The sequence below is a fragment of the Cebus imitator genome, unplaced genomic scaffold, assembly GCF_001604975.1.
Source record: "Cebus imitator isolate Cc_AM_T3 unplaced genomic scaffold, Cebus_imitator-1.0 Scaffold158, whole genome shotgun sequence".
Taxonomy (NCBI): domain Eukaryota; kingdom Metazoa; phylum Chordata; class Mammalia; order Primates; family Cebidae; genus Cebus; species Cebus imitator.
Genome location: NW_016107473.1, coordinates 367,462 through 377,050, shown reverse-complemented (window position 1 = coordinate 377,050; position 9,589 = coordinate 367,462). Strand labels below are relative to the sequence as shown.

The following is a 9,589-nucleotide window of genomic DNA, read 5'->3' as shown; positions in this document are numbered from 1 at the left end:
TGATGGATGTGCATTTAGGCTGCTTCAATATTTTTTGCAATTGCAAATTGTGCTGCTATAAACACGTATGTGCAAGTGGCTTTTTCATATAATGACTTCTTTTCCTCTGGATAGATATCTAGTAGTGGTAATGCTGGATCAATGTAATCAGGGTAGTTTACATTCCCACCAGTAGTTTAAAAGTACCCTGTTTTCACCACATCCATGCCAACATCTTTTATTTTTTAATGTTGTAATTATGGCCATTCTTGCAGGAGTAAGGTGGTATTACACTGCGGTTTTGATTTGCACTTCCCTGTTAATTCGTGATGTTGAGCATCTTTTCATGTTTGTTCACCATTTCTATATCTACATTGAATAGAAGTGATGAAAGTGGGCATCCTCGTCTTGCTCCAGCTCTCAGCAGGGAAAGCTTTCAACCTCTCCCCATTCAGTATAATGTTGGCAGTGGGAAGACAGGATGATTATTTTACAATCAAACCACACCTATGATAAAAACTCCTGTTTCAGAGTAAAAGCCTAAGAGGCCCCACAAGACCAGCCCCCATGGCCTGTTATATCCTATCCAATCACCCTTCCTATCCTCCATAAATGCTGCCTTCTTGCTGCTATTCCTCTAGGCCCAGCTCTACCTTATGGCTATTTCCTTTTCCTGGAATGTGTTTCTCCCAGATATCCACATGACTAACTCCTACACCCTCTTCAAATTTTTGCTGAAATGCCACATTTCCCCTGATTATCCAATTTAAAATTGCTGCCCTTTAGTATTTCCATCCCCCTCACCCTGATCTATATATTTTTCCAAATATTTAATACATCCTAACTTGTATCTGTATTATGTTTGTATATTTTCTATCTTCCCTGATTGAAATGGGTACTATCAAGATAGGGATGCTTGTTTCATTCACCAATGCATCCAAGCACTTAAAACAGTGCCAGCACATGCAGGCTTCCCCATAACTGTTGGATGGATGAATGGACTTCCCACCACCTTCAACATTCCACTGTACCTGCTCAACCTCATGTCAGCACTCCTCTACTTGTACCTTCTCCCTAGGCACTAGGAAGGGATAAAAACGAAAGCAGTCACTCCATCATAGATACAGGTTTTACTATTGTCTCCACTGTTAAGCTTCTACCTGGTTTTAGTTAATTACCTTTTCTATTTCCCACAAAGAAATATTTCAAACCACATACACACTTCCATTTCATATCATCCCCTGTGCTGTGGCAGGGTGCGCTGTCCCTAAGCACAGAGCCATTCAGTGTGGTCACCCCAAAAATTGAGTGCTCTGACAACAGGTAGAAGGGAGAACAAGATGCTGTCATGTGCTATATGCCACATAATAACCATGGTAAAGTAAAAGGGAAAAATATTGAGTTCTAAAATAATGTCTTAGATATTTTAACAGTATCGTTATTTTATCTTTCCTATAAAACTAATTAATGTGGTCATTAACCATCAGGTCTTAAAAAAATATAAAACCATAAGACCTCAAAATGCTGAAAATATTATTTTTTAAAGTAATTAGTTACATTGGATATTTAACAGGGTAAGTCATGGTTCCAAAAACTAAATATTTTGATACAAAAATCGCTATCAAAAAATCCCTACCAGAAAAGCTGGCAAGTAATGTAGTACATCAAGATATATTTCAACAAAATTTGTGAATAGAATTTATAATAGTAATAGGATGGTAATAATTTGTAATAAAATTATTACTCACTTTTTCTGTAACTTTGTTATTTACATAAAGTAAACTTAAATATATTCAAATGCTCCCTTAGTCTGTGTCTTTCCATCAGCCTCTTATAAACAGGGAAATATTCTACTTTTAATATTAAAACATTTTACTGAACAGAAATGATAATTCCATGACACGTATTTGCAAAACGTATTAGTTGATACCATATTAGTTGATAACATTTGCAAAAAAAAAAAAATTCAGATACAAAGTGCACAAGGCTAAACTAGAAAACAAAAAACCCTCATGAATTTCACTTTTTACAGCATGCAAGTTTTATGTATCATTACCAATATAATGGTAAACTTTGTTCCCTGGTGTAAAAATTTTTTAAAGAATTCATATATATCAAGTTACAAAATAAGTATCATATCGCAGAATATTTACATTACAATTTTCCCTTGATACATACTTCTACAAACGATTTATTAAAATATTCTTTTAATTCAGTTTTTATTTTTTCCAAAAATATTTAGTATAATAAGAAAAAAAGCATATAAATATAATATATTTTGGAACTTAAAAAATTATTAACTTTGCAGATTATTATTGCTTTTAAAAGCAAATATTCCTAAGATAAATTAGTTCTGTTTTTAAAGAAGCTAATAACTGTTTCTTTCTTTCCAAAAAAAAAAAAAGTTAACATTTAAAAATATAAAATGAAATCGTTAATTAATACAAAAAAAGATCACACACTTTATCTATAGCTTATACAGGATGACTATACTTTGTACGTTTGATTTGGAAAACATCATTGCTCCTGAAGTATCTAACAAACAGGCTGATCAAATAATATTCCATTTACATTCATCCTCCAAGCCCTGTGGTAGTTATTTAATATTTCTATGCTTATATAATAAATGTAAGGGGACTGGAAGATATATTATCTCACTACCCAGGGAGGAGAGGAGAGTAACACACAAGAGTGGGAGATCTCTGGGCCAAAGTGACGGATGTGAGAATGGTGGCTTCATGGATTGATGTTGGAGGGCTGGAAAAGATTTGCAAAAACAGAAATCAACATGCAATCGGAAATTATTGAAAGCATGTGGTCTTTAGACTTTGTCTTCCTCTATCGTCATCACTTCATAAGTCATTTTATAACTTCATAACCCACATACATCATGAGGTGGGTTGCATGTATATAGTATGTGTGTTTTGGGAACTGGAAATTGAGGTAAAAAAATCATATAAAGTTAATATCACAGGAAAGAGGCAGACAACAGCAAATATTTAAAAAGCAAGGGACAGAGGTAGGAGTGACCATGTGACCACAAGCCTTGGGAGGTGCAGAAACCACATGGGGAACTTGGATTTCTATAGCACGTAAAAAGAAATTTGAATTACTTTAGTTAAAACCTTAGGATGTAGAAATCCAATGTGGTATCTGTACCTAGGATAGAAATTTTAAATACATACAGAATACAACATGGTATATATCCTCTAAATGTGTATGCATATTGATATGATTTATTCACAAGGGAAAACAAAGAAAATATAAAGAACTGCATGGGAAGAGATATTCAGACACCCTAATAATCAGAGAGGACCACACATTTAGAAAATAAGATACAACATCATTATCAGTTCAGCAAAACTTTAAAAATTCTCACAATATTTAAGTGTTGGGAGAAATGTGAAAATATGAGAACACACAAAAACTACCAGGGTGAGTTTAAATTGGTTTTGCTACTTAGAAGAGCAATTTTAGTAAATATATAGTAAACAGTGTGCATAGTCTATAAAACACAACTGTGCTTCTATGCATGAACCCTGGAAGAACATGCACCCATGGGATATGATCAAGAATGTTCACTGTAACATTTTAAGTCCAAAAATAAGTTAAAAATTATTAAAATATCCATAACAGAATAATGAGTAAATGTTACATATTTATAAAAATGAATTTTATAAATCAAATTAAATGGATAAAGGGATGGATAGATACACAGATTAATCTCAAAAACATAACTAGTTGTAATCTCCCAAATGTCCTGTCCTTTAGTCAACACACAGGTAGCTTTCAAGAAACATCCCTATGATTCCCTCTGCACAGGATTAAATGACTATAAACATGCCTGTTGTCCCAGTGCAGGAGGCTGAGGTTGGAGGATTATTTGAGCAACAGAGTTTGAGCTCAGGAGTTTGAGAAATTAAATATCTTATTTTTAAAAGCAGGTGACTAAAACACCAAAAGCATTGGCAACAAAAGCCAAAATAGACAAATGGGACCTAATTAAACTCCAGAGCTTCTGTACAGCAAAAGAAACAATCATTAGAGTGAACCAGCAACCAACAGAATGGGAAAAAATTTTTGCAATCTACCCATCTGACAAAGGGCTAATATCCAGAATCTACAAAGAACCAGAACAGATTTACCAGAAAAAAATAAACAAACCCATCCAAAAGTGGGAGAAGGAAATGAACAGACACTTTTCAAAAGAAGACATATATGAAGCCAAAAAACATATGAAAAAATGGTCATCATCATTGATTATTAGAGAAATGCAAATCAAAACCACATTGAGATACCATCTCACACCAGTTAGAATGGCGATCATTTAAAAATCTGGAGATAACACATGCTGGAGAGGATGTGGAGAAACAGGAACACTTTTACACTGTTGGTGAGAATGTAAACTAGTTCAACCACTGTAGAAGACAGTGTAGTACTTCCTCAAGGACCTAGAAATAGAAATTCCATTTGACCCAGCAATTCTATTACTGGGTATATACCCAAAGGATTATAAATCATTCTGTTATAAGGAAACATACACACGTATGCTCATAGCAGCACTGTTTATAATAACAAAGACCTGGAACCAACCCAAATGCCCATCGATGATAAACTGGACAAGGAAAATGTGGCATATATACACCATGGAATACTATGCAACCATAAGAAATGATGAGTTCGTGTCCTTTGTAGAGACATGGATGAATCTGGAAACCATCATTCTCAGCAAACTGACACATGAACAGAAAATCAAACACTGCATGTTCTCACTCATTGGCGGGTGTTGAACAATAAGAACACATGGACACAGAGAGGGAAGCATCACACACTGGGGTCTGTTGGGGGAGCCAAGGGAGGGACAGCGGGAAGGGGTGGTGGGGAGGTCGGGGAGGGATAACATGGTGAGAAATGCCAGATGTGGGTGACAGGGGGATGGAGGCAGCAAACCACATTGCCATGTGTGTACCCATGCAACAATCCTGCATGATCTGCACATGCACCCCAAAACCTAAAGTACAATTAAAAAAAAAAGCAGGTGACTTGAGAATGAGAATATGAAAATATTTGTATATTTTCTTCCTTTATGCTAACAGATACAAGCTACTGTTAAGGAAGAAGAAAGGAGGAGGGAGGGAGAGAGAGACAATCTCTTATTTTATTGCAGAATCGTCTTCTTGCTAAGAATCATTCAGTTATTCATGCAGTTTATTTAATTATATTTGCTGAGTATCTGCTCAGAGTTTCAAAATTTAAAAACAAATAGCAAAATGATAAATATCTAATTAAATGTTAACTCATCTAGCCAATAAATGTGTAGTTTTCCATTGAAAAGATTTAACTGAAAGTGTGTTTAAACTCAATAACTGTTTCACCAGCTGTAAGCAAATTATTGTGCTTGCCAGAGGAGATGACCATAGCCATAGGTGATATTATCATAACACATCATTTGTCAGAACTAAAACAACTGAAAGTTTACTTCTTAAGGTTTTTAAAAAACTTGGAAAAAGTAAACCTGACCTTAGATCTATAGTTAATATTTTTCTACTATGGATATTATTTCCTGTGAAGCAAGCTTTATTTCCAGCTGAAAAGTAATTTAAGCACTTGCAACTTTAATCTAGAACAGAAAAGTTGCTTGGTTTCTCATAATTAATATCAGCCTGCTGATAAAGATTCAAAAGAAACAATTTTTAACATTTCATGAGATAACACACTAAACCATGCACTGCCTAAAACTGAAGAAGGAAAAGAGTGTACTCCCATTCAGAATGTGCTGACATAAACACTATCCTGTGCCTCTTTCCGGTTTAGAAATTAATAAACTAATAAATATGTCAGCATATTAGGAGTCTGAGTGATCCAGTAAAAGTAAAATGGATTTAACATTTTGACAACTGTATGCAATCTAAGTACCTGATGATGCTTATACCCAGTAAGTCCTCAAAAGACACACTAAATGCATCAACAGAGGAATGAAAGAAAGGAAGGAGGAGGAGGAAGGGAAGAAGAGAGGAAAGGAATCTCTCATTTCTGAACCATTTTCTTCCTAAGTACCATTAATTCATTTAGTCCTTCATTCATACAGTTAATTTAATTGTATTTGCTGTGTGTCTGCTCTCAGGGCTAGAGATAGAAACAAACAAGTCACCTCAACACTGTCAGCCTAGGCTGCCTGTTCTCTTAACCTTGATCAAGTAATTTTCAGTGTTAGAAATAATAATACACCTTTATCCTTCCTAGGAAAAACTTTAAATATTGTCCACTTCTGTAAAGCATAGCTGAAGTGACTTAAATAAGATTAATGCACTCTATGCTTGATATTGTTAACATTTATATAAATCTATTTGCCCTCATATTAATATATCTGAATATTAACTATATTCTGTCTTTTACTGTATATGTGTATATTTATATACACTTTAATTTTACAGTAGCAGCTATACAATAGCTATATACTTTACAGTAACTAGTATCTGTTAGCATAAAGGATGAAAATTCACAAGTTATATTCATGTTCTCAATTCACCTGCTTTTTAAATTAAGATATTTAATTTCAAGCATATTCCTACAGTTCATTAAAAATAGGAATCTATTTTTTAATAAATTCCTGAATATAACATTTCAACACAAGAGGAAAGGCTTGCCAATCTTTCAAAAACATATAATCGAGGAATAAAAATTTAATTAGCCAAGAGAACAAAATCCAAAAAAATTTAAATAATTTGTGTTCCAAATGTCACTTACAGTCAAACTCTAGAATAACATTTATAGAATTATATATTTCCAGTTATATATGTATAACTGGAAATTTTCCAGAATAAGGACTTAGTATCTACTATATATTTTAGAAATATATGAGCATATTGAAGTCCAGAGAAATAAGAAAAGGTTCATTTCTAAGGAAAGATATAACATTTTAACCTTATCTTCTCAGTATTAAAACACAAGCTTCCAGTAGTGTCCTTCAAAATATTATTTTTTATTTTTTGAAAGTCATGTTAGAATTTTTGCATAGTTATAAATTACAAAACTAAATTTCATTGTCTTATTTGAACGGAGATTTAAAAACTGAAAAATATGAAAGTTGGATAAGAGCCACTTTTTTACAGAAGATGACATTCTGTCAATTTCCCCTATTTCTCCACGCGTCACACCACACTGTCATATATAAATAAACAAAACATTTATAACAAATATTTCCAAAATATTTCTTAAGCAGGAAATCTTATTGCAAAACTACCAATGGTAAAAAAAACACACGTATTATCCCAGGCATTTCTGCTTTATTCATGAACATTATTAAGCCCCTGAAAATGAAGAACAGTTATTGTCTGCACTGTGACAAAGTCAAGATTCCTTCTTGCAAACAGCACTACTTATTTATGAACAGCAGCTGACATAAGGAAAGCAGTTTGCTTTTTCTGCCCTATAAAATACTGCACAGATGACTGCTCTTAGAATACAGTGAAGTCCCAGATCATAATCATGCGTCCTTCTAAAAACAGATTTTTGGCCAGGCATGGTGGCTCATGCCTATAGGGAGTTCAAGACCAGCCTCGGCAATGTGGCTAAATCCTGTCTCTACAAAGTTTCAAAAATTAGCCAGGCAAAGTGGCATGAGCCTGTAGTCCAATCTACTGGAGAGGCTGAGGTAGGAGGATCACTTGAGCCTAGGAAGTTGAGGCTGCAGTGAGCCATGTGAACACACCATTGTACTTTAGACTGGGCAACAGAGTGAGACCCTGTCTCAAAAAAATATTAATAATAGAAAAAATAAAAATAAACAAAAAATAAAATATTTTTGTCTTACTATTTTGTTCATTTTAAGAAAATGTGGTACACACATGGCAGTGTGGTTTCCTGTCTTCCTCCACCTCACCTATATCTGGCATTTATGGAAATAAGCCTAAAGCTACTTACTCAATTCAATAAAAGTGGGTATTCTTACAGGGGTATTTGGTTCCAGCAAAGTTTGCCTTTAGGCAAATTTCTTCTAAATTTGTCTTGCCTTATGATTCTTAAATAAAATGTGACATCTACTAAGGAAGAAATCATTAAAAAATCATATTTAAGAATGTCTCCATACTTTTTATAATTAATTTTTAAGTAGCAAAACTCAACCTAATAAACAGATATAATTTAGTAAACAGAAAACAAAGGTTTACATAAAATTAGCTGATATTTCAGTAGAGATGATCTCCTTAACATATATTTTTACTACTGAGATTGTTAACACTAAGCTTTCAGCAATATCACAAAAACTTTTCACTAGCTTCAATCCATCTTAAAAGCCTAAATATTCCAGGTTTCCTAACCCTTTGAATGTAATGTGCTCTATCTTGATCACATATCCAAGAATCAATATGAATCCAGTTCACCTTTTTAAGCATATGACCACCACCAGAAACTCCCTGTTCTCCTCAGACTGATATAATCACTGCATGATGGTCTCTAAAATCTATATTCCATATCATACATACTATCATTTTCATGAGAAGGAAATATAATTTTCTGTAGATGATTAAAGCTAAATCACAAATTTTTGTTTAAAATGTATATCAGTAAATTTTCCTCCACCAGTTTCACATAGCTAAGTCCTACAACAGAAATAAAGTTGTTTTGTAAGGCTTCTAAAAAAAAGTAGCTAAATTAATAGTAACTTAAAATCTGACATTTCACACTTTCTACAAATCATTAATTCATCATAAACTACATTTTCACTTAAATTTTATTCTGATTTATTGCACTCACATTATTTAATAACTACCATTTTAAAAATTAAAGAGCTCTGTGACTTAGTTATGCATGTACACAAAGCAAATAATTTAAATAGATTGACATTAATATACATATTAAAAAGGAATACTAACAGAAGTTATATTCTGCATTGAACAAAAGTAATCATTTGAAAAGCTGTATAATCTAGACATTTTCATTCTAGTCATATACAGAATAGCTAATGTTTTATAAGAGGAAAAACAAATTAAGCTATTTTATTGTAGTATTAAGGAATTTTATAGAAGAGATGAGTAAAATAAGAAAAAGATCATCTATTTTTCAGTGTGCCTTGTAATTTTATAACCCATTAATTTTATATCTGAACATATTGCTTGAATTAAGGTTGAGTTCTGGTCTTAGCTGACCCTTGAACATCCAATTAACATTTCCGATTTTACTATTCATCAGACTTACTTGCACTTTGATATATTCCACTGGTCTTCTTACGAAAACTATATGAGGTTACAGGGAAAAAATTTAAAGGGTATTTCTTCGAATAACAGAGGCCTGTTGGGGAGTTGGGGGTAAAAGGAGGGAGAGCATTAGGACAAATGCCTAATGCATGCAGGGCTTAAAACCTCGATGACAGCTTGATACGTGCTGTGTAAACAACCTGCATGTTCTGCACATGTATCTCAGAACTTAAAGTAAAATTAAAAAAAAAAAAAACATGACATCCAAAAAAATAAATTAAAAATAGATAAATCTATAATTTCCTAGTTAAAAACAATATTTTATGTTAATAGAACTTTTCCATGAAATCTAATAATTATGTCTGTTCATGTTAAAGTGCAGCTGTGGGTCAGAATATTGGCAGGTCTGGAAGAAC

General features: G+C 33.2%; 1 protein-coding gene across 2 annotated transcripts in view; it reads right to left on the bottom strand.

The window, feature by feature from the left end:
* Positions 1–9,589, bottom strand: part of GPC5 (glypican 5) — a 1,400,898-nt gene that overhangs the window by 1,351,631 nt on the left and 39,678 nt on the right. The gene's annotated exons all lie outside the window — the stretch shown is intronic.